General features: G+C 45.3%; 1 protein-coding gene across 3 annotated transcripts in view; it reads left to right on the top strand.

The window, feature by feature from the left end:
• Positions 1-522: 522 nt before the first annotated feature.
• LOC143171989 (spindlin-Z) overlaps positions 523-25,499 on the top strand; it is a 75,493-nt gene continuing 50,516 nt past the window's right edge. The window contains exon 1 of one of the 3 annotated variants that reach the window (XM_076361188.1): positions 523-845. The gene's annotated coding sequence lies outside the window, so the exon portion shown is untranslated. Of the gene's footprint in view, positions 846-1,345; positions 1,397-1,704; positions 1,952-25,499 lie in introns of those variants that run through there. The other 2 variants (XM_076361190.1, XM_076361189.1) reach the window with 2 other exon arrangements.

Below are 25,499 nucleotides of genomic sequence, written 5' to 3' on the forward strand. Positions count from 1 at the left end.
GCACAAGAATAAATATTTACCTTTGTAATTCTATACTTTGCATCCTAGCCTCTCTCCTCAGTCGGCACGGGCCGAATTTGTAACACAGGATATCCATAGCTGATTTTTCTTTCTTATGACGGCTTACACATTTTCTTTCCTATGATGGTGAGGGGGCAGCGGAGAGCCGCTGGCTCTCAAGGCCTGTTTAGGGAAGCGGTACCGCTGCCATAAAGCACTGTGGCCACCTCGCGAGGCAGCACTGGATCCACCGCGGTGGGCGGGCGGGCGGACGGGAGGGGAAAGGCAGACGTTCACCGCCCCAGGGCCTAGTGGCCTGCGTTTGGAGAAGGGCCAACAGACAACCATCTGCGGACGAGTCCACACCACCCTCAGCTACGACCGCCGACAGATGGCAGTGGAGGAGGAGGAGCGGCAGCAGCTACGGGCGCGACTGCGCGCTAGCGAGTAGTGGTGGACTGGGTGGAGGATTGCTTCCTGCGCTCCTGTCGCAGTTCAGAATTTGCAGTGCGCCTGCGCGTTGGTGGAGGGGAGGAGGGCGGTGTCCGGCCCTGTGTTTTGAACGTCTCGATGCGGGTAGCTCACTATTTGGCAGGAAGGTGAAGAGGCCTCTATCCTGGCAGTGGAGCTCGCGTACGGAGAGGAGGATCCAAATGTGGCAGAGGCGAACAGGAGGCAGCAGTAGTGACGACGGAGGGGGACAAACGAGACAAGGGGAGCAGCTGTCTCTACTGCTGCCGCAGAGAATCTGAGTGGCCTAGTGAGACAGGAGGACTGCTGCGGCTGCAGCGCTAACACTCCTAGGCTGTCCTCCTGGCGCTCCTAGGCGCACATCCTCCCAGCAGGTGAGTAGCGAATGCGGGGGGGGAAGCGGGAAAGTGCAGCCCGTCGCGCCGCCCTTGGCCTGGCTTAGCCTAACCTAGTACCGGGCAGAGCCGGAGGGAGTCGCTGTGGGATGAGCTTGGAGCCGCTGCTCCTAGCTTTTCCTCCCCTCCTCCGAGGCTGACGTTATTTATATACTTGCGGTGTTCCGTCTCTGTTACCCTTTCTTCTTCACTGCCCGCCTCAGCGGCCCGCCCGGAAGCCGCGGGAGGCGGGTGAGAGTGGGGGCCCTCGGGCTCGTGTTGCCGTTTCTATCTTCCCTTCCCACGTAACGCCCCGGCTCCTTGGCAACCCCCACTCTTCCGGGCTCTGGGGGACTGCTGCCTTCCTTTGGCACGGCCCCTCTCGGTATCCACCCACACATCCCCGTCCCTTGCTGGAGGGGAGGGGTCGCAGCTGCACATCCCCCCCTTCCTCTCTGTGGAGCTATTGTACTGTGAGCTGGGGCCCGCTGAGGGGCTCCCGGCAGATAAGCCTCTCTGTCGATAGTGCACGTTGGGGGAGGCGGAGGGAGGTATGTCTTTGCCCTGTCATCCGTCCGCTCCCCCCACGAGAAAAGGGTGAAGGGAATGTGGGGGTGGTGGCGGAGCTCGGCCGCGCCGCAGTAGCCAAAGGCTGGAGCTGGGAGAGTTGCTAACGCGCCGGGCTGGCAGCGCTGGGGTTGCACACGCCACTGCCGCTGTCTGGGACACCCAGAGTGTGTGTGTATGCGCGCGCTCTGCTCGCGCTCTGCTGGGTTCCTTTGTCTGCTGCTGCCGCCGCTTTCCCCTCCTCCCTCGATTCCCTCTCTCTCCTCCCTCCTCTCCTTTTTTTCCCCCTCCCTTCTTTCCCCTCTCTCCCAGACTCAAAACGCTGCTGCAGCTGCAGGTTTGTAAATACTGGACCAACACACACAACATGGCTGACGCTCGCCCTGCTCCTTCACCAGGCTCTCCTCTTTCTCCCTCTGTCTCCGCCGCTTAGCCTCGCCTCCGTTTAGGCTTTTGTTTCTTCCCCTTCATCTCCCATTAAAAAAAAAAAAGGGAAAACAATTCACCTTCCTTATTGTGCACATGGCGGGATTTCAAGGGTAAGGATCCTCGCTTTGGAGGCTTTCTCCTTTCGTTTTGCTGTTTACAACAAAATGAAACCTAAAATCAGAGGGGATTTGGGAACCTAGCAAGGCCTGGAGGGAGGGAGGGAGAGAATTGGCTGAGCCCTGCTGAGAGAGGCTTGATTGGAATGCGCGTATCTCGGGGGGGGGGGACACGGGACGACTGGTGCACGAAAGTGCTGGCAGAGATTAAATACTGTATTGTGCTTGCGAAATGATCTAGTGCCGTTTCTTTAATTTTAGGATGTAGTTCAATATAAGGTATCAACTCGGCACAGTCTTATTAAAAAGACCTGAACTAGTTATGTTAGAATAGGCATTGTGTAGTGAAAAACCATAGTATAGGTTTTTTGGGGTTTCTTGGCTTTCTCTGTATCTCCTTGTCAGTATCTTAAATAGCTCGCAGATCACAGGATATAAAACTGGAATTAACACTTGCCAGGTCTCTTTGTGTTGCTAGTTTTCTGTCACAGATTAATTTGCCCTTGTGATGACAATAGCACAAACAGAAGCAAATTTTTTGTTGTTAAAAGGAGCACTTTTTTCTTAAAAAAGAAAAGGTATGGCATTGTGAACTGAAGTGCGATACTGAACTACAAGACAGCATGTTTCTGGCCTCTCCTAACACAAGGCAAATGTTCAGTTCAGCACCTCCCAATCTCAGTTATTCAGATTACCCTCTTCTGGCTTCGATGAAAATAGCTTATATTTTATTGCTTTTTTTTTTTTTAATGACATAAAGCCAAAATAACATTTTAATTTCTTGGGCATATCTAAAATGATCTGCTGGGGAACAGCATATCTAGGTTTTAATTTAAGGATGAATGCTCAAGGTGCAAAGGATGTGATGCTTTCTAAACATGTGTTACTGTAACTCATAGTAAATGTTTCATTTTTCAAATATTATATTTAAAAACACAGTCTTTATTCAAAGCATGTGCACATTGATAGCTATGACTTCTATCAGAGCAGTGCCTTAAAGTAATGTCCTAACTCTTTACTTTGGCTGCTTTGCTTTGGAAGCTTCTAGTGGAGAAGCACTGGCATAGCATAATCATAGTTTTTATTGAGATAGAAGTAGTTACTGCATTTTAATGCTAGAATTAAGTATTATATATTAATAATTTCTTTAATCTGTGTTTGTTTTTTCTCCCACTTTTTCCATCCCCATTAACAAGTGTTGATTAATTGGAGGAGAAAATAAATTTTAGTATTGAGTTTACCACAATGTAAAACTTGAGTGGAGTCATCCGAATTGCATTTTGGAATGTGTATTCATGTCACGGCTCCCAAGCCAACTGTAATATTTCTAGATGGAAAAGTCTGAGCAAAAGTCTGTAACTTGATACGTCAGTGGATTTGTGCAGCACTCAGTTACTCTTAACTATTGTTAACTAATTAACAAATTAGTTAACTAATTTGTATTTTATCTATGAACAGTGAAAAATGGGCCTGGGATCGCTAAAGTAATTTTCAAGTAATTATGAAATTATTTAATTGAATAATATACAGTACTTATTACTGTTTTCACCATGTGACAGTGGTTGGATTTAACTTTCTGTCCTAATCTAAAATGTGAATTGGTGATGGTATGCAGAATTTAGGAGGTGAATTGATTTGGCTATTAGAGAGGTTGAGGAGAATGCCTTTTTATATTTCTTTTGTTTAACGTATGTTGTAAAACTGCTGTAAATCCATGTTATGCGAGGTCTTGTTTGACTTGCTTGCTTGGAAACTTTACTGTATGTATTTCATCAGGTTGTGGAACCATTACAAATTGTTGTCATTAACTGTGGTGACTATATTAGATTTTAAACGTTACCTAATTGCATTCTGTTATTTGCAGTTATTGCAAGGTGGTTGAGATGTGTTGTTAAATTATCTTTTATGATGGGATTTTCTTGGAGATCTATCTGTAAAATAAGAGTTACTGACAGTATACTGTAAATATTTACAGGTAGGTTTTTATAGTCTTTTTTGCTAGGGTTAGCTTTTAGTATCTGTCTTTTTTTTTTTTTTTTTTTTAATGTTGAATGCTCTTATGTGCTGTTCAAGGTCTGCACCTCCAAATAGTGGTGAGAGTAGATCTTAAAATTAAGAGTAGCTCTATGGATTTCAACAATGCTTAACATGCAGATGAGCTGCTGAACTTTAGACCTTCAATTGCAGGTGGTAGTTTGAACAGAGGAGAACTTCATATCTTTGTTTACTAATAATATTCCAGTTGTTTTTATATGGATGACTTAGAGTAGCCATTTATAGCGAGAACATTTTTATCATTGTGACCAATTGTTGAGTTCGCTTGCCATCTTTGAAGTAATCTCTTTGTTTTCACTGTCACTTCTTCTGGCATAGCTGTATGCAGATCCTATTCTTTGACCATGTTGTAGCTGATAGTCCCCTTGTACTAACAGTGCCAGCTACTTTAATCGAAGTGCCTTGGATTCAGTCCCTGCAGTTTCATTTCCTGGGAGTGATCAGTGGTGTGTGGTAACCTGGCTAGTCTTAATGCTCCTTCTTGGAGTTTTTGGTTTGTTTGATTTAGTGTCAGAGTTCTGGGGAGCCCATCTGTCTGCTTAAGTTTAAGACTGCTTGTATCTGCAAGTTTGGAAATGCTTTAGGATGAAAGTGCTCCAATAAAATGTGTTGCTATGTTTAAGGTCACTGGTTGATCTCTCATCCTTCTGTTTTCAGAGTCTTCCTAGTGGTTCAGACATAGTCCTGAATCCCAAGATCCCTATGTAACTTTGGGTGTAGCCTATTAAGATGACAATTCCCTCTGAATGTGTACCTCAAAGGCTTTTTAATTCTATCCACTGTATTGCTTGGTGGGTTTTTTGTTTTCCCCAGACTACTATTAGGTCAGAACAAGTAATAATATAGGAAACATGGGTAACTATTCTGTTTTAAGATTACTACGCTGACTAGGTTGTAAAGTATAACGTTACCTAGCAAATTGATGTCTACCACTGGTGCTGCTTCTTAAGGTGATATTACTTTGCCCAGATGTTGTCAGTCACTTGTGAAATGAAGAAGTAAGCTTGACTTTTTCAGTAATGTTCATTGACTTGTTCTAAAGCATACTAAGCTGTAATTATGCTGATTTCTGTAAAAAAAAAAAAAAAAAAAAAAAAAAAATTTCACCTATCTACACCTTAACTTGACCCCCCCCTTTCAAAAAATATAAATGACTTTTTTTTTTTTCTGAACCTGTATTAATCACACTTAAATGTAAAAATGAACTTTACTAGATCATGACCTCTTACCCTAAGAAGCACAACTGAAAGAGATATCGGACATCAGACTTCTGGTCTGGTATGTGTTAAGATCAAATAACTATTTCTGTTGCAAAAAATATTTTTCTAGTTTAGTATGTATTTTCTTGATGAAAAATTCTTCCCTAGTGTGTTCAAAAAAGGTAACTTAACTCCACTGTATAATTTCATGCTTGCCATTGAGATTTTTAAATCTGGAAGTTCCCAGCAGCATAGAAGAAAGCATGTTCTGGAATAGTTCCCTTGTGAAGTTTTGTATTGGGCAAGGTTGGGGGGGGGGCAGGGCAGGACTGCAGGGGTGACCTCTGTGGGAGAAAGTTGTTGACTGCCCTGTACTGGTTACAGTTGGTTCCAGCCAGCTCAGCAACAACCCCATTGCAGGCCAAAGATGGGCCAATCGGCAAACTTTGTGGTGCCTCTGTGAAAACAAAACTAAGAAAGGGCAGTAAATGCTGGAGGAAAAAAAAAGGAAGAAAAGAAATAACATCAGAACAAAGAGGAGACAGAAGACCATGCTGGAATGGGAGGAGAGCAGGAGCTCGAGCGGTAGCCTGAGCAGGAGCTGAGAGGTCTGACTCTAAAGGGACTGCTACCAGTAGAGGAACCACCACACACTGACCCCATTTTCCTGCACCGCCTGTTGACCCATCTAAGAGACTGTTTTATGTGTGGTGATGGGATTGGAGAACGAACAGGGGGAAGGAGAGGTTTTGCAGAGGCAAGGGATGATGATGAGGTGGATTGAAAATTGGCTGAATGGCTGGGCCCAGAGGGTGGTGATCAGTGGCACGAATTCTAGTTGGAGGCCAGTAACTAGTGGTGTACCCCAGGGGTCAATACTGGGTCCGATCCTGTTTAACAGCTTCATTAATGACCTGGATGATTGGGCAGAGCATACCCTCAGCAAGGGAGGAGTGGCTGATACACCAGAGGGTCATGCTGCCACCCAGAGGGACCTGGACAGGCTGGAGGCTGACAGGAACCTCATGCAGTTCAACAAGGGGAAGGGCAAAGTCGTGTACCTGGGGAGGAACAACCCCATGCACCAATATATACCGGGGGCCACCCATCTGGAAAGGAGCTTTGCAGAAAAGGACCTGGGGGTCCTGGTGGACACTAGGTTGAACATGAGCCAGCAATGTGCTTTTGCCGCAAAGAAGGCTAACGGTATCCTGGGCTGCATTAGGCAAAGCATTGCCAGCAGGTCGAGGGAGGTGATCCTTCCCTTATATATTCAGCACTGGTGAGGCCACACGTGGAGTACCATGTCCAGTTCTGGGCTCCCCAGTACAACAGAGACATGAACATACTGGAGAGAGTCCAGTGAAGGGCCACGAAGATGATTAAGGGACTAGAGCATCTCACATCTGAGGAAAGGCTGAGAGAGCTGGGAATGTTTAGCCTAGAGAAGGCTCAGGGGGGATCTTATCAATGTATATAAATACCTAAAGGGAGGCTGTAATGAAGACAGAGCCAGGCTCTTTTCAGTGGTGCCCAGTGATAGGACAAGAGGCAATGGGCACACAGTGAAACACCAGTGGTTCTGTCTGGACATCAGGAAACACTTTTTTACTGTGAGGGTGACTGAGCACTGGAACAGGTTGCCCAGAGAGGTGGTGGAGTCTCCCTCCCGGGAGATATTCAGACTCTGTCTAGACATTGTCCTGGGCCACCAGCTTAAGGTGGCCCTGCTTGAGCAGGGATATTGAACCAGGTGACCTCCAGAGGTCCCTTCCAACCTCAACCATTCTGTGATTTTGTGATTTCTGAGAGAAAGTGAGCATGGTTTTTTGTTTGTTTCAGTAACAGAATTGGAAATTATAAGTTTTTAATTGACAGTAAATTAAATTGATTGAAATTCCCCAAAAATCAGTAAACTTTTTTTGCCCACAACACATTTATGTTAAGTTTTCTTGCTATCCTTTTTCAAATGCTGTATCAAACATAATGTCTACTAAAATTCAGTACAGTGCTTAGGTCTCTGATATGCTTAGACCTATCATACTGATGAGCATTTTGTCTGTTCCTCTGTATGTCTGTAATTTATCTCTGGTCTTCAACTTGAATTTTAAAATGTTTGGAGAGTAAACTGTCTTTTTTAATTTTCTAAGAATGATACAAATAATGAAATTAAGGCTTGGAGGATGTAGGTTGTCTAGCCCATCTTGTACTCAAAAGACAGTCAGCTACATCTGTATGATTCTGGATGGTTGTTTGCCCATCCTGTTCCTTAATCTCATGTATTTTGGGCAGTCAGAAGATCTTTGTCTTAATGTTGAGAGAAGATACGAGGTTTTGTTAATGGTTGGTTTATCATCAGTGGAACTGCAGTTAAAAGAGATCTGATCTGTCAAAATATATGCTGACAGTATCTTCAAAAACCAGCTTAACAGAAAATTCTCTTTTGTGTGGTGCAAATACTTTTAAAAAAATCTGACTCTTAAATGCTTTTAGAGTTAGGGAGTACACAGGTGTTTGACATATTTGGAAACTGGAGACCATTGGGTACTTATGCTTGACATCTTTTGAGTAGGGGGAGCATTCACAAAGGCTGCCCTCAGATCCCAGAGGGTCGTCTCTCTACTGAGGAAAAGGCTTTTTCTAGAAGTGAATCAAGATAGAAATCTCTCTTGGTCCATTGACTGCTGAGGGCACCTCAGGTGACTACTGTCTTTTTTTTGTGGTTTTGTGGGGTTTTTTTGGTTGGGTTTTTTTTTTTGTTATTAGCATTTGTGAATTACATCTCTTTTGATCTTCACACCCCACCCCCCATTTTATCAGTATAAACATACTTTACTGTTAGGTGTCAGCCATAAGACAGAGGGCAAGCAACCTCTCTTCTGGTTTATGTGCTGTCCTAACAGTTCACTTGTTTAAAGTTGGGGGGGGGATTCACTCCTACACTCAATTATAGCAGTGTTGGCTTGTATAGAGAGGATGATGAGGCAAACTTATTTCATATGAGTAGAGATGTAGCTGTATCAATATTGGATGAAAAGTACATTTTTAAATGGTAATGACTTGGGACAGGATTCTTTGCTGTGAATAAACATCCTAGTTGTCAGTCATGCTGAGGCCTCTAACTACAATTCTGGGAGACTGTATGTTTGGGTGGGGGTGAAGCAAGTTTAAATATGAAGCAGGGATGTGGTGGGTTGGCCCTGGCTGGCAGCCAAACTCTCACCCAGCTGCTCTTTCACTCACCTCCCCCAGCAGGATGGAGGGAGAAAATAGGAAGAACAGGAGCAAGAAAGCTTGTGGGTCAAGGTAAAGACAGGGAGATCACTTAACAATTAACTGTTGCGGACAAAACAAACTTAATTTGGGGAATTTAATTTATTGCCAATTTATATATATAAAAAAATTACTGATTCAAGTATTGGGAAACAGAAACAAAACAAATATTAAAAGACTTAGGGAGAACACGCTTAGGGAAAACACTTTTCCTCCCCCTTTTCCCAGACTCAGCTTTGCTCCAAACCCTTCCCCTCGCCCCTTGTTATGTCTGCAAGTTACACTCAGTCCCTTCAGTGATGCAGTGTGTGGGGGGGTGTTATGGTCAGCATATAGCAGCTTCTCTCTGCTGCTCATTCCTTCTCACTTTTTCTCTGTTCCAGCACGGGTTCTCTACAGGCTGTAGTCCTTTCAAGGAATATCTGCTCTGGCATGGGTCCTCTACAGACTGCAGTTCCTTCAGGAATATTTGCTCTGGCATGGAGCTCTTTCTGTTCTGACCTTGGTGTTCCCTCTGTTTTTCCACTTTTTTTTGTTCCCTTCTCCCTCTGGTGTCTTCTCCCATTTTTAAAATATGTTTTCACAGAGGTGCCACCAGCTTTGCTGATTGGCTCAGCTTTGGCCTGTGGTGGATCTGTTGCTGAGCAGGCTGGAACTGGCTGTGACAGGTACAGGGTAGTCCCTGACCTCTTGCAACATACACCCAATGCACCATGAAAGGCAGAGGTGTCTGTTCTTGTGTGTGCTCTGTTTATCTATAGGATAGACTTCCAGAAAGCCTCACCTGTTTATAAGGGGAGAGATACCCTGCTTTCTGAGATCCTGACTTTCCCTTTCTGGGTTTCTGTTTTCTCCCTTTCTCTGCACTTCAGTTCAGTAGACTCAACCTTATTTGAAGTACTAGAAGATAATTTAATCTGTCTCTCTGCAAATAAGTATGTGTATTTCCAAAAGAAAAAAAAGACTTTTTTTGTTGTTACTACCAATACCTATATTTATGCAAAATCTCAGGAAATAGAAGAAATAATTGTTTATGTTGCTGAATCTAGTTCAGGTCAAACAAAGCTTTCTGCAAAGATTTTTTTCAAGCTAAGAGGAGGAGGATCTACCTCTTGTCCGTGCTAAAAGTTCTCACTCTGAAGTCCTATCTTGATGAATGTACTTTCCCATTTCTTTTCCATTTGTGCTGCATGTACAATAAATAAAATAATTTAGAAGCAGGATTTTTTTATAGAAGTTTATTATCAAAGTAAGAAATGAATACACATTTTCTGTAGGACAAGCAAGGTATGATAGGGGAAAAAAAAGATTCCAAGATGGTCTTCATTCTTAGAGTCTTGACTTCCTCCTTGCCATAATTTTTCACACCTCTGCTAATACAGGACAAGAGGAATTCAGTGTTTGAGGCATGCATTTTGCTTGTCTGTAGAGGCAATTCCTCAAAGCCTATTCACAGGCAGTCCTTCCAGTTATATAATCTTTTGAAGTACAATAACGTAATAAAATTACCTTCTTTCTCTGCTGAATTCTCACATCTGTAAATTACTTCTAGGTGTTGGTAAATGCTATCAAATACTGCTCCAGTTCACAAGGGGAGTGTTGTTTTCCCAAGATGCTAGGTATCTTGCATTCTGAAAAAAACACTCTAGCAAGGGGGGGGTATGAGCATTGAATACAGTGTGAATTCTTGAGCTACAGGTTGGTTTTGACAGCTCAGTTAAAAGAAATTCCTTGCTTAAACCAGTTTTGCTAATTTCTGAGCAAAAACTGTTCATATACTCAGTCATGCAGGTGTTCTCTGAAAGTACATTTTTCCGTAGTCCAGTAAATAACTCTTTACCAAATAACTTGAAATGGTTATTCATCCTCTTAAATACTTCAAGATGTTCTGCTGCTTCTCATTTATTTTCATGGATATGCAAATATGCATTAGTTTCAGAGCCAGTTCTTTGTGCATTTCTCTTCCACTTCTTAAAAAGCACCAGCAGTATCATGATTAGTTCTCTGCTTTTTCTTCTCCTTCTGGGAAGGGCCATCAGTTTTACAACTTTATTCCCCCCCCCTTTTTTTTTTTACTTATGCAGGATGTTACTTGTTTTCCACCAAAAATCTGAAAGACCTGTACATAAACAGAAAATAACATACAGTGTTATGATGCTGAGGGGTTTAATCTTTTGTAGGGAAGAAAAAAAAACCACAATACAGCAGTACAGTAAGCAGTTTAAGTTCTTCTCATTTGCCCTTGCTGATGATTTCAGTATTGACTACAATGTTTAAATTATCAGTATTACAGGGCTCTAATTTCTTCTCTACAGCTCTACTACTCTTCTACAAGCAACACTTCACTTTAAAGAACTAGTTTTCACTGACCCTTCAAATTTATAAATATATATATAAAGTAGTTAGCTGTAGTTAGAGCTCCTAATATAATGCTGAATTTTCTTAGTGCCTTGCTGTTACTACTTTTTTTTTTTAACTTTGACAGCTAATGCAGCTATTCACTATTTAAAGTTGATAATCTCTTTAGGCTGAGATTTGTATTAACATCGTAGGCAGTGAGTGAATATTCTCTTATTGGTCTGGAAATAAAAAAAAAAAAAAAATCATGTTATTGGGTAGTACCCATGGCAAGACTTGTGTTTAACAGCAAATGCTTTCACTTAACTGGTTTACTTTCCCAATGTAAACAGTTACTTGAATGCATTTACATGAGAACTGCTTTAATCTAAGCTAAAATGACTGATTTCTTAATTGTGCAAAGGCAATTAAACTTGCCACTGATTTTAATTCCCTAATATCCCAGGGAGAACTGATAAGCCCCTACCCAAAGCACAGAGAAGTTATGATCTTTGTATTGGTGTTGTCGTGCATCACCATGCAAAATGCTAATGTTTACTCTTTCACTGCTAGTAACTTCTAATGAAATTATTTATCCATTTTCTTGTGACTAGAGGAGGCTTCTTCAGTCCTAATTTACCCAACAACTTCATTCTAATTCTTCCCACCCCCCACCCCCAGTTAGCTGATTTAAGAAAGAGAATTAAGTTTTTTGCAGTCAGCATTTGGGTAGGATAGAGACCCAAGTTAATGCCTGTAATAAACTCAATACTGTCTGCCATGATTGTAGTTACTGTAGTGTTGATTACGGAAGAAGTTTAGCCATGTGTGTCTCAAATCAATGAATAAATGGATTTATAGAACAGCTTGTTATCTTTTTGGTTGGATACAGAGCTACTGTTGTGTAATTCCTTTTTCTAAACTGGTTCCTCCATTAAATGTTTTGTGGCTTTTTATTTTTTTAAGTGTCAAATAGCTTCTTATTTTTTCATTATCCTTATTGGCTATTTAGATCTGTCAAGATGGGTGCTCAGGACAGGAGAAGCAGCATGTTTGATTTTTGGGCACCAACACTGGCTTGGTTTGGGTTATTGTTGTACTCATCTGGTTCCTTGCGAAGCTCACTCTTCGTTGGTTCAGGTAGTTCCTGCTACATTACTTCCTACAACATACAACTCGCATCACAGTTTATTTTCCCCCAAGGTTAAATCTCCTTGAGGCACACACTGGGTCTCTCCATCCTTCTGCATTACTCACTAAGTACACCCAGGTCCTTGAGCAGAGACAACCCCATGAATGGGCTTGCCTTTTCCCAAGGGAGGAGCAATCCAACCACCTTCCCCAGCCACTTCCCTTCTTCCCTGGCTTCTGTTAAATTTATATCCCAGTGCCCAATGCTCTCAACATAGTCGTCTTATATCTCTCAGTCATTCCAGAGGCTTGTGGGTGATAGGGCATGTGATACACCCACTCAATGCTGTGTTTCTTGGCCTAGGAGTTTGAGGTTATTACAGAAATGAGTCCCACTGTCTGACAATTCTTTCTGGGGTAGCGTGTTGCTACAGAACTTGCTTTTCAAGGCCTAAGATGGTGTTTTGGGCAGTGGCATGGTTTACAGGGTATGTTTCTAGCCACCCAGTAGTTGCTTCTGCCATGGTGAGTATGTAGCGCTTGCCTTGGCAAGTTTGTGGCAGTGGTCCAATATAGTCAATTTGCCAGGCCTCGCCATATCAAAAACCTAGCCACTGCCCTTTATTCCAGGGAGACTTTACTCATGTGACTTGCTTGATTGTGGCATATGTTTCACATTCATGGGTGATCTGTGTGATGGTCTCCATGGTCAGGTCCACCCCTCTCCCATCTGTATGTTGCATCTCTCCCTAGATGCCCCGATGTCTTGTGGGCCTACCGAGCTACGAATAGCTCATCCTTACACTCCCAGTGCAGGTCCACCTGAGCCACTCCAATTTTGACAGCCTTGTCTATCTGTTCGTTGTTTCGATGTTCTTCAGTGGTGTGGTTCTTGGGCATGTGAGCATCTACATGCTGTACCTTCACAGCGATATTTTCTACTCAGGCAGCCATGTCTTGCCACAGTGTGTCACGGTCCCTTTGGATCTCTCAAATTTACAGGACAATGTACCCTGTAAATTAAACTTTATTTTACGAGCTCATATAAGAAATATAATGAACTTGACAAACAAGGACTCAATCTGCTTTGCACAGACTAGTCTATCATGTGAATTCACTTATTCACCATATAAGTCATGAGGTTTCATAACTTATAACCCATAAACTCATGCACCTATGAGCAAAATAGTTACCTAGCTGACGGTGAGAGTGCTCATCCTTCCTCCTCCACCTCAGCAGTCCAGCTGCTGTTGGATCCGCTTCAAAAGTTTTTTAGCTAAGCTAATGTTTTTATACCTTCTAACTTGGAACTTTGGTCTATACCATTTCTATGAGCTAGCAGATTCTGATGAAACTGCCAGACACTCAATATGCAACGATGATGGCTGCAGGAGACAGCAATCTGCAGGTGATAATGGCTGTATAATGGCCTTTTAGCACTTTCTGGCCACCTGTCCTGTCTACATGGTGCTCTGGCTTTGAACTAATGTCACCGCTCCCAACATACATCAGCCCTTTAGCATGAGCTGTGTTAGCCAAAATCTGAGCAGGAGTTGAGTGAGCAGTCACACAATGCAGCTGCCTAGATGGGTTTATCTTGGCACTGCTGCCAATTGGTCTTTTTCCACTGCTGTAGCCACCTCCATAGGGCATTAGCCACCATCCAGGAGTCAGTACAGAGAGAGAGTACTGGCTGCTTTTCTCGTTCAGCAATCTCTAGGGTTAGTTGGATGGCTTTCACTTCTGCAAACGGTCTCAACTCACATTCTTCTTCAGTGGGCTTTGGCAACTTGTCATATGGGACTCCATACAGCAGCTTTCCACTTCCGATGGTTTCCTACAACACGACAGGATCCATCAGTAAACAAAGCATAATGCCTTCCATCTTCTGATAACTCATTATATGGTGGTGCCTCTTGGGCACAAGCCACCTCTTCAGGCAATGCTCCAAAATCTCTGCCTTCTGGCCAGTCCATGATCTCTTCCAGAATTCCTGGGTGGTTGGGTTTCCCCAGTTGAGTTTGTTGCGTGATCAACGCTACCCACGTACTCCTTGTAGCGCTGGTTGCGTGATGTGTAGAGGGAATGTTTCCTTTGAACATCCAGTGTAGTACAGGCATTCATGGTGCCAAGAAGAGCTGTGCTTCTGTACGGACTACTCCTTAAGCGGCTCGAACCCCCTCGTATGCTGCTAGTATCTCTTTTTCAGTCAGGGTGTAGTGGGCTGCTGATCCTTGATACCGCTGGCTCCAAAACCCTAGAGGTCGACCTCAGGTTTCTCCTGGTGTTTTCTGCTGGAGGCTTCAGGTGAGACCATGCTCCCCAGCTGCAGTGTAGAGCACATTTTGCACAGCTGGTCCTGTCCAGACAGGCCCAAGGGCTACTGCACGAGCCATCTCCTGCTCTATCTGTTCAAAGCCTTGTTGTTGCTCAGGGCTCCTGTGCTGGTTTCGGCTGGGATAGAGTTAATTTTCTTCCTAGTAGCTGGTATAGTGTTGTGTTTTGGATTTAGGATGAGAATAATGTTGATAACACAGTGATGTTTTAGTTGTTGCTGAGCAGTGCTTACACAGCATCAAGGCCTTTTCTGCTCCTCATACCGCCCCGCCAGCAAGTAAGCTGGGGGTGCACAAGAAGTTGGGAGGGGACACAGCTGGGACAGCTGGCCCCAACTGACCAAAGGGATATTCCATACCATATGACATCATGCTCAGCAATAAAACTAGGAGGGAGGATGGCACAGGGGCTGTTGCTCGGGGACTGGCTGGGCATCTGTTGGTTGGTGGTGAGCAATTGTTTTCATTTGCATCACTTGCCTTTCTTGGGTTTTATTTCTCCCTCTTCGTTATTTTCCTTTTCCTTACAATTTATTGTTATTATTATATTTCAATTATTAAACCGTCTTTATCTCAAGTGAGTTTTCTCACTTTTACCCTTCCAATTCTCTCCCCTGTCCCGCTGGGGGGGAGTGAGCAAGCAGCTGTGTGGTGCTTAGTTGGGGTTAAACCATGACAGTCCCACTCAAAATAGTTCTTGTTTCGGGTTACTTGATAGAGAGGGCTCACAAGATGACTATAACCTGGAATATGTATTCTCCAGAATCCCACAAGGCCTAGGAAAGCTTGTGCTTCTTTCTTGTTAGCTGGTGGGGACGTAGTTGCTATCTTGTTGATCACATCCATAGGGATGTGATGACATCCATCCTGCCATTTTACTCCTGTCCTGGTTTCGGCAGGGATAGAGTTAATTTCCTTCCTAGTAGCTGGTACAATGCTGTGTTTTGGATTTAGGACCAGAACAATGTTGATAACACACCTATGTTTTAGTTGTTGCTAGGTAATGCTTACACTAGCCAAGGACTTTTTAGTTTTCCATGCTCTACCGAGAAGGCTGGAGGTGCACAAGAAGCTGGGAGGGGGCACAGCCAAACTGGCCAAAGAAACATTCCATACCATGTGACGTCATGCTCAGTACATAAACAGGGGGAAAGCTGGCCAGGGGGGCCGCTGCTCGGGGACTGGCTGGGCATCGGTCGGTGGGTGGTGAGCAATTGCACTGTGCATCACTTTTGTGTATTATTATTACATTATTATTATTTATTATTTTATTTCAATTATTAAACTGTTTTTATCTCAACCCATGAGTTTTTCTCACTTCTACTCTTCCAATTCTCTCCCCCATCCCACGGGGGGTGTGTGTGGGGGGAGGAGTGAGTGAGCGGCTGTGTGGTGCTCAGTTGCCGACTGAGGTTAAACCACGACAACTCCCAAGAACTGGATTTTCTGTGCAGGTCCTTTGACCTGGCTTTTTTTTTTTTTTTTTTTTTTTTAAATGGCAAAACCAGCTTTCAAAAGAATCTGAATTATTTGGGTTTTTCCCCCCTTCTTAAAGCACTTCTGCTTTGTTGCCTCACATGCTGATGTCATCGATGTATTGTAGATATTCAGGGGTATCACCCAGTTCCAGTGCAGTTTGGATTAGTCCATGACAAATGGTAGGACTGTGCTTCCACCCCTGGGGCAGTCGATTCTAGGTGTATTTGATACCCCTCCATGTGAAAGTAAACTGTAGCCTGCACTCTGCCAAAGGAATTGAGGGGGAAAAAAAACCCAAACACATTGGCATTGTCAATTGTAGAATACCATTTGGGTGCCTTTGACTCCAGTTCATATTGGAGCTCTAGCATGTCCAGTACGGCAGCACTAAGTGGTGGCGTGACTTCATTCAGGCCATGATAGTCCACCTCCGTCAGACTTTTGCATTGGCCCTATGGGACTATTAAAGGGTGAGTGAGTCTTGCTGATAGCTCCTTGGTTCTCTAATTGATGAATCGGCTTATCCATGGGAGTCTTGGTTGGTGCAATATTGTCACCGGTGCACTGTTGTGGTAGCAATCGGCACCTGCTGTTCTTTGATCTGCAGCAGCCCCACAACAGAAGGGTCCTCTGAGAGACCAGGCAAGATAGACAGCTGTTTAATTTTCTCTGTGTTCATGGTGGCTATACCAAAAGCCCACCGCTACACTTTTGGGTCCTTGAAGTACCCTATCCTGGGGTAGTCTACACTATGTATACACAGCGCCTCCAGGCCAGTCAGAGTAGGGTGCTTTTGCTGCTTGTCTCCTGTGCACCGATGTCTACCAAAGCCTTGTATTTCTGTTGGTCTGATGTTCCAGGCCATCAAATCTACACAGTCCAGTATACCTGGTCATCCCTTTCCTCCTCCTGGCTGAAGGCAGGGACCCTCTATTCCTGTTCCTGGTCGGAGTATTCACTGCCTGACCCTTGCAGTGCCAGACCAGAACTCCCCTCACCAGAATCAAGGAAGGTGATCTCAGTCCTTCTGTGTCTGGGAGATCGTTGATTGCCGCCTTGTGTCTCTACAGCAACTAAGCTGACAGCCTTCTTGGGTGGCCCCTTCTTAACAGCTGTGTTTCCCCCTCAGTTCGTGTACATGGGCTTCCGGCTTAAAGGTGGGCTCACCATCCCACTTCTTCATGTCCTCCCCTGGTCACGCAGGAAGCACCTATCATGGTTTAACCCTGGTAGGCAGCTAAGCACCACACAGCCACTCACCCACTCCCCTGTCCTAGGGAGATGGGGGAGAGAATCGGAAGGGTAAAAGTGAGAAAACTCAGGGGTTGAGATAAAGACAGTTTCATAATTAAAAAAAAAAAACGGGGGGGGGGGGGGAATAAAACAACGAAGAGGAAGGGAAAAGCCCAAAACACAAACCCAAGAAAAACAAGTGATAGAAAAAAAAAAAAAAAACACCATAATTGCTCACCACCAACCGAGCACTGCCCAGGTAGCCCCCAAGGAACGGCAGCCCTGGTGAACCTCCACCCCCCAGTTTTATTGCTTAGCACGATGTCATATGGTATGGAATATCCCTTTGGTCAGTTGGGGTCAGCTGTCCCAGCTATGTCCCCTCCCAGCTTCTTGTGCACCCCCAGCCTACTCACTGGTGGGGTGGTGTGAGAGGCAGAGAAGGCCTTGACGCTGTGTAAGCACTGCTCAGCAGTAACTAAAACATCCCTGTGTTATCAACACTGTTTCCAGCACAAATCCAAAACATAGCCCCATACTAGCTACTATGAAGAAAAGTAACTCTATCCCAGCCAAAACCAGCACAGAACTTTAGGGTGCCACGTGGCGTGCGCTTGGGGCTCCCTTTCCCTCTGAACAGGGTGGGAGGGGACCGGTTCCGTGGTGCGCTCCTGAGAGCCAAAGCGTTGGCCTGTGGGAACAAGGAGGGAGAGGGATTTTCTTCAATGATTTGGAGCCAGGAAGATGCTCTCTCCACAGTTGGTGCATCCAGATCTGGGCAATACATTGTTGCCAAGCTGTTAGAATGACACTGTTGCATTTTTGGATCACCTTCCTCCACATGGCTTGCATACATAGGATGTCATCCAGATCTTTTGGAGACATCGTTGTTGTCTATGTCATCCTAGATGACTTCCAGCACCGCTAAGTCTCTCAGGTACTGGATGCCTTTGTCCATGGTAGTCCACTTTCCTAGGTAGTTCACAAGATCTTCCTTGAATGGTGTCCTGGTTTCGGCTGGGACAGAGTTAACTTTCTTCCTAGTAGCTGGTACAGTGCAGTGTTTTGGATTTAGTAGGAGAATAATGTTGATAACACACTGATGTTTTGGTTGTTGCTAAGCAGTGCTTACACTAGTCAAGGACTTTTCAGCTTCTCATGCCCTGCCAGCGAGAAGCTGGGAGGGGGCGCAGCCAGGACAGCTGACCCAAACTGGCCAAAGGGATATTCCATACCATATGAGGTCATGCTCAGTATATAAACTGGGGGGTGGTGACCGCTGCTCGGGAACTGGCTGGGCATCGGTCGGCGGGTGGTGAGCAATTGCATTGCGCATCACTTGCTTTGTATATTCTTTTATCATTATTATTATTATTATTTTCCCTTCCTTTTCTGTCCTATTAAACTGTCTTTATCTCAACCCACGAATCTTACACTCCCCCCCCCCCCCCCCAACCGTGGAGGGAATTTCAGAAAGCTAATTTTATTTAGTATGAGACTAAATTTGAAACCTATAATTAAAATGAGCTCCACCCCCCCATCACTTTCTGAATATGGTATGCATGTGTAACTTCCTACTCCCTTCCCTATTACCTCAAAATTTTCATTTTTCTGTACTGTTTTCATCACTTCAGTTTTGTATCAGTGCTTTTAATTTTTGCCTCTGTGTCTTGATATCCAGCTTTTTTTCCTTTCAGCAGAATCCTATGCCTATACCTAATTGTAACCATCAGTTGACGTATTGATAGCTTGTCTGGTTTAGTGAACATGTAGTGTTATCACTGTCATTTATCTTATAATTAGCCCGCATGTCTTCAGGTTTAGTGTTTAAAGTCTGTAACAACTGGTATGGTTCCTTCAGTAGTGGGTTATAGGACTTTCTTGGTCTTTTTTTCTTTAAAGAATTGCAGGGACATACAGAGCAGCATACAGTTAAATAGAATGAAGAAGACTGATCAGATGTTCCAAAAGTATTTCCAGTTTATTCAAAGCCCAGCACGATGGGAGAAGCCATAATTTGTGAACTATTGAACTGGACCAGCCAAGATGATCATCCTTTTTGCAGGTACCTCTCTCTCTTCATCAAGGGAAGATCAAGAACTTTGAAAAGCTCTGGACAGAGACTGTCTAATTCCTACACAACAATACTGGTCTGTATGTTATATCCATCAATGGTTATGTTCCTAATAAAGTCTTCCTGCATTTTATATGAAAAGCAAAGGATGAAAAATAGATAAAACATTATAAAAGCAAATCTTTCTTCTGATGAAAGCAAAGTTAGTCATCCCCTTTCTGTCCTTCGTCTTTTTTTTTTTTTTTTTTTTTTTCCCAATTCCACAAATGGGAAAAATTAGCTGGCCTCTGGTTAGCTTGTTTGCTTGGGGAGGGGAAGGAATTAGTTTGGGTTTTTTGTACATCTACATTTCCAGTGCTATTGTGAAGGTACCCCAGCTTTAGTGTATATGGGTATATCTAGGTGTGGCTGAGTCCGTATGCTGTGCAAGTTCCTAAAGTTGAGAGAAGTGTTTTAATTTGTTGGTTGTATCTAATACAAAAGTATAAAAGTTATTTTGTGTTGTCTTAACTTTAGTGACTTATCTCTCTAATACATAAGTAAGGCTGCAACTTGAAAGGTTATTGCGGAGCTCTGCTAGAATATTTTATGGAAGTTTAAATGTTCACAAATTTTACTGAAGTGTAATATTTCTGAAGGTTTCCATAGTTCTCTGCTGTGCAGAAGTAATGATACTTTCTATTGATGGTTTGGGAATCTTCTCTGAACAGTTTAAATAGTGAGACCAGTCACTAGTGGGTTGGAATGATGCAAATTTGTCTAAAATTATTTGTAGGGAGTTCTTGCTTTCTGTTGAGTTTACATTAGCTTCAGGTAACTATTAACCAATCTTTTACCATTCTTTAAGAAACAGATTTTGAAAATTGATAGTGAATTGTCTCACACCTTGGATTGTTTTGCTCCTTAGAATTAATGAACCATATTTCACTGCTGCCTGTTTGAGGGTGAGAGGTGTCCCTCTAATCGACTGTTGCTATTGAAAGCTTGTGAGGGCAAAAGAGATGAGTTCTTGCTATTGAAATTCATTGTGTTAAATATATTTTTTGGCTGTGTTGAGGTATAGTTACAGACACATTAATATGTAGTGATTTTTCAGGTGTTGTGTACCAAAATGTCTTTCTGGAAGTTTATCATTACCCCATCATTGTTATTAAGTTCTACTGTATTTTTGTTTCATACGGATTGGTCACAATGGTAACAAAAGCTTTTCTGGATTTCGGGAAGGAAAATGTGTTACCTATTAGAATAAAAGTGTTTTTCTTAAATACAGTGAGAAATGTCAGGGGGAATTTTATCAGAACAAGTGGCTGGCAATTGCATATGGCTAGTCATCTACAGTTGCCTGCAAAATGTGCCAATATATGTTTTTGTTGCTGTTTTGTATAAAATCCAAAAATTTAAAAACTCTGACTTCAAAAATGCCTGTGGTGTTTATCTCAGTTGCCAAGGTGAGCAGCTCCGGTGCCGGCAGGATCCACAGCGGAGCTCTCAACCGCGGTGTATAGGGGGGTTTCCTGAACCGGGGGAACCTCAGGGGAGTGGAGAGACCCACCAGAAGCCTGCAGCTCACGTGACAGCAGCTGAGACCTGGGCAGGGCCAGGAGCAACAGTGGCCAAGCCCCCCCACACGTATGAAAGAAGCCCCTAGGGAGCACTGCAACCAGGGCGGGCAAACAGGGCATGGCGTGTCAGCCAGGGCCTGGCGCAGCAGTTTGCGTGGCAGTTCGCCCGGAAGGGCGTGCAGGAAGGGCGCTGTAGCTCTGCCAGCTCGACCAGGGAGCAATGGTATCCACCTGGCAGAAGGCTATGTCCTCTCTAAACTCTGCACCCGCCGCAACTGATGCAGCTTCCCAGACAGAGCTCGGATGGGAACACGCTGCCACCCAGGTGTCAGGCTACAGGGTGTGCCCTACTCTTATGCCAGTACCGGATGGTATTAGTGAGCACACCTGTGGGAGGTGCACCCAGGTAGAGGAACTCCTCAGCTTAGTGGCAGAGCTCCGGGAGGAGGTGAGTAGGTTGAGGAGTATCGGGGAGTCCAAGAGAGAGAGATAGACTACTGGAATCGTACCCTACCTTCCCTGGGACAGACCTGTCAGGCAGACAGGACACGTGATATGGAGGATTCCCTATCCTTTCTCCACCTGGCTGAATGTGGTGACTTAAGGGATAGGGGGCAATGGCGACAAGTTCTGGCCCGGTGCAGCAGGCGCGTCTCCTCCATGACTACCCCACCTTCCCAGGTACCCTTACGTTTTAGGTATGAGGCTCTGCAAGTGGAACCGAACAATGACGAGGACGATGGTTCATCTAGCTTGGAAGTGTCGCCAAGGTTAAGTCGGTCTATGCCCTGTGTCAAAACTGCTTCCATAAAGAAAAAAACCCAAGTTACTGTCATAGGAGACTCTCTTCTGCGGGGAACAGAAGGCCCAATTTGCTGACTGGACCCACTTCTTAGGAAAGTCTGCTGCCTCCCTGGGGCCAGGGTTAAAGATGTGAAGAGAAAACTTCCTACCCTGGTGCAGCCCTCGGATTATTATCCGTTATTGCTTTTTCAGGTAGGCAGCGGTGAAGTTGCAATAAGAAGTCCAAGGGCAATCAAGAGGGACTTCAGGGCCTTGGGACGACTGGTTAAGGGATCAGGAGCACGACTAGTGTTCTCCTCTATCCTTCCAGTTGCAGGGAATGACGAGGGAAGAAACGGGAAGAGCCAGTAGGTCAATAACTGGCTCTGAGCCTGGTGTCACCAGCAGAATTTTGGGTTTTTTGATCATGGGTCGGTCTACGTGACACCAGGCCTGCTGGCGACAGACAGGGTACACCTGTCTCAAAGGGGGAAAAGGATCTTTGCACAGGAGTTAGCAGGGCTCATTGAAAGAGCTTTAAACTAGATTTGAAGGGGGGAAAGGGATAAAACCAGGCTCGCTAAAGATAAGCCTGGGGGCGGCAGGACAGTGTTTGAGGGACGGTGTGCTAGCGAGGTCCTTCAGTCTGCTCCACTATGTGCTGAGTACACTGGAGCACATTTGAAATGTCCCTGTACTAATGCGTGCAGCACCCTAGCTATCTCAGTGGAGGCAGGGGATGGAGATCCATGCGGCAGCAAAGATGCAAGGGTTGTTGATGTGTTAGAAACCACGGAAGCGCCTGAGAACAGTCACATAGGAATTAGGGCTTCTCCCCCAAAAAAGGTGGTGGGATCAATAGCCCAACTGAAGTGCATCTACACCAATGCACGCAGCATGGGCAACAAACAGGAGGAGTTGGAAGCCATTGTGCAGCTGGAAAACTATGATATAGTTGCCATCACGGAAACATGGTGGGATGACTTGCACAACTGGAGTGCTGCAATGGATGGCTACAAACTCTTCAGAAGGGATAGGCAAGGAAGGAGAGGCGGTGGGGTAGCCCTGTATGTTAGGGAGTGTTTTGACTGTCTAGAGCTTGACGATGGTGATGAAAGGGTCGAGTGTTTATGGGTAAGAGTCAGGGGGAAGGCCAGCAAGGCAGATATCATGGTGGGAGTCTGTTATAGACCACCCAACCAGGATGAAGAGGCAGATGAAATATTCTATAAGCAGCTGGGAGAAGTCTCACAATTGCTAGCCCTTGTTCTCGTGGGGGACTTCAACTTCCCGGACGTCTGCAGGAAATACAACACGGCACAGAGGAAGCAGTCTAGGAGGTTCCTGGAGTGTGTGGAAGCTAACTTCCTGACACGGTTGGTGAGCAAGCCAATTAGGGAAGGCGCCCCGCTGGACCTGTTGTTTGCAAGCAGAGAAGGACTTGTGGGTGATGTGATGGTTGGAGGCCGTCTTGGGCATAGCGATCATGAAATGATAGAGGTTTCGATTCTCAGAGAAGTAAGGAGGGGGGTTAGCAGAACTGCTACCTTGGACTTCCGGAGGGCAGACTTTGGCCTGTTTAGGGGCCTGGTTGACAGAGTCCCTTGGGAGGCAGTCCTGAAGGGCAAAGGAGTCCAGGAGGGCTGGACATTCTTCAGGAAGGAAATCCTAAAGGCGCAGGAGCAGGCTGTCCCTATGTGCTGAAAGACGAGCCGATGGGGAAGAAGACCGGCCTGGCTGAACAGAGAGCTTTGGCTGGAACTCAGGAAAAAAAGGAGAGTTTATGACCTTTGGAAGAAGGGGCAGGCAACTCGGGAGGACTACAAGGATGTTGTGAGGTTATGCAGGGAGGAAATTAGAAGGGCCAAAGCCCAACTAGAACTTAATCTGGCTACTGTGGTAAAAGACAATAAAAAATGTTTCTATAAATACATTCACAACAAAAGGAGGGCTAAGGAGAATCTCCATCCTTTATTGGATGCGGGGGGAAACGTAGTGACAAAGGTTGAGGAAAAGGCTGAGGTGCTTAATGCCTTCTTTGCCTCACTCTTTAACAGTCAGACCAGTTATCCTCAGGGTATTCAGCCCCCCGAGCTGGAAGACAGGGACGGGGAGCAGAATGAAGCCCCCATAATCCAAGGGGAAATGGTTAGCGACCTGCTACACCACTTAGACGCACACAAGTCTATGGGGCCGGATGGGATCCACCCAAGGGTACTGAGGGAGCTGGCGGAAGTGCTCGCCAAGCCACTTTCAATCATTTATCAGCAGTCCTGGCTAACCGGGGAGGTCCCAGTCGACTGGAGGTTAGCAAATGTGACGCCCATCTACAAGAAGGGCCGGAAGGAGGATCCGGGGAACCACAGGCCGGTCAGTCTGACCTCGGTGCCGGGGAAGGTCATGGAACAGACCACCTTGAGTGCCATCACACGGCACGTACAGGCCAACCAGGTGATCAGGCCCAGTCAGCATGGGCTTATGAAAGGCAGGTCCCGCTTGCCTAACCTGACCTCCTTCTATGACAAGATGACCCGCTTAGTGGATGAGGGAAAGGCTGTGGATGTTGTTTACCTGGACTTTAGTAAAGCCTTTGACACCGTTTCCCACAGCATTCTCCTGGAGAAACTGGCTGCTCGTGGCTTGGATGGGCGTACTCGTTGCTGGGTAAAAAACTGGCTGGATGGCCGGGGCCCAGAGAGTTGTGGTGAATGGAGTTAAATCCAGTTGGCGGCCGGTCACGAGCAGTGTTCCCCAGGGCTCAGTATTTGGGCCAGTTCTGCTTAATGTCCTTATCAATGATCTGGATGAGGGGACCGAGTGCACCCTCAGGAAGTTTGCAGACGACACCAAGTTGGGCGGGAGCGTTGATCTGCTTGAGGGTAGGAAGGCTCTGCAGAGGGACCTGGACAGGCTGGATCGATGGGCCGAGGCCAACTGTATGGGATTCAGCAAGGCTAAGTGCCAGGTCCTGCACTTGGGTCACAACAACCCCATGCAGCGCTACAGGCTTGGGGAAGAGTGGCTTGAAAGCTGCCCGGCGGAAAAGGACCTTGAGTTGTTGGTCGACAGCCGGCTGAACATGAGCCAGCAGTGTGGCCAAGAAGGCCAATGGCATCCTGGCCTGTATCAGAAATAGTGTGGCCAGCAGGAGTAGGGAAGTGATTGTCCCCCCGTACTCGGCACTGGTGAGGCCGCACCTCGAATGCTGTGTTCAGTTTTGGGCCCCTCGCTACAAGACAGACATTGAGGTGCTGGAGCGTGTCCAGAGAAGGGCAACAAAGCTGGTGAAGGGTCTTGAGAGCAAGTCTTATGAGGAGCGGCTGAGGGAACTGGGGTTGTTTAGTCTGGAGAAAAGGAGGCTGAGGGGAGACCTCATCGCTCTCTACAACTACCTGAAAGGAGGTTGTAGTGAGGTGGGTGTCGGTCTCTTCTCCCAAGTAGCAAGTGATAGGACAAGAGGAAACAGCCTCAAGTTGTGCCAGGGGAGGTTTAGACTGGATATTAGGAAAAAATTCTTCACTGAAAGGGTTATCAAGCATTGGAACAGGCTGCCCAGGGAAGTGGTTGAGTCATCCCTGGAGGTATATCGTGGATGGAGTGAGAGTGCACTTCACTCATAAGAGAGAAGCAACAGTACACTTTATTGTTAGAAAACAGTGAGTTAAAGTGTGAGTTAACAAAGTTCAATGGTAAATGCGACAGTGATTTAACAAGATTCGATGGCAAGGTACACTTGATTATTTACTGCGTAGAGGACAGGGTCAGACAAAACTGTCAGGGAGACCCTCCCGTTGAGTCATGAGGTTCAGAAAGGACCCCCTTGCTTTCTAAACTCCTTCTCAGAGAGGAGTCTAGGTGCGGCTGGATCCAATCCTAGTCCCAGACTTGGTCAACGGTTTATGTCTAAAGGATTATATATGCGCAATCAATCCTTTATATCGCTTAGCTAAGATTTCAAAGTTGAGCATGCTATTAGTCACTTACCGAGGATCTGTTGTGGCAAGGAATCTCTCAGCCTCGAGGAGTAACCTTGAGAGGCGTCCCTACTCAAGGGGAGATCCCGCCGTGCATCCCGCTGCC

This window comes from Aptenodytes patagonicus, chromosome W (genome assembly GCF_965638725.1).
Source record: "Aptenodytes patagonicus chromosome W, bAptPat1.pri.cur, whole genome shotgun sequence".
Lineage (NCBI taxonomy): Eukaryota > Metazoa > Chordata > Aves > Sphenisciformes > Spheniscidae > Aptenodytes > Aptenodytes patagonicus.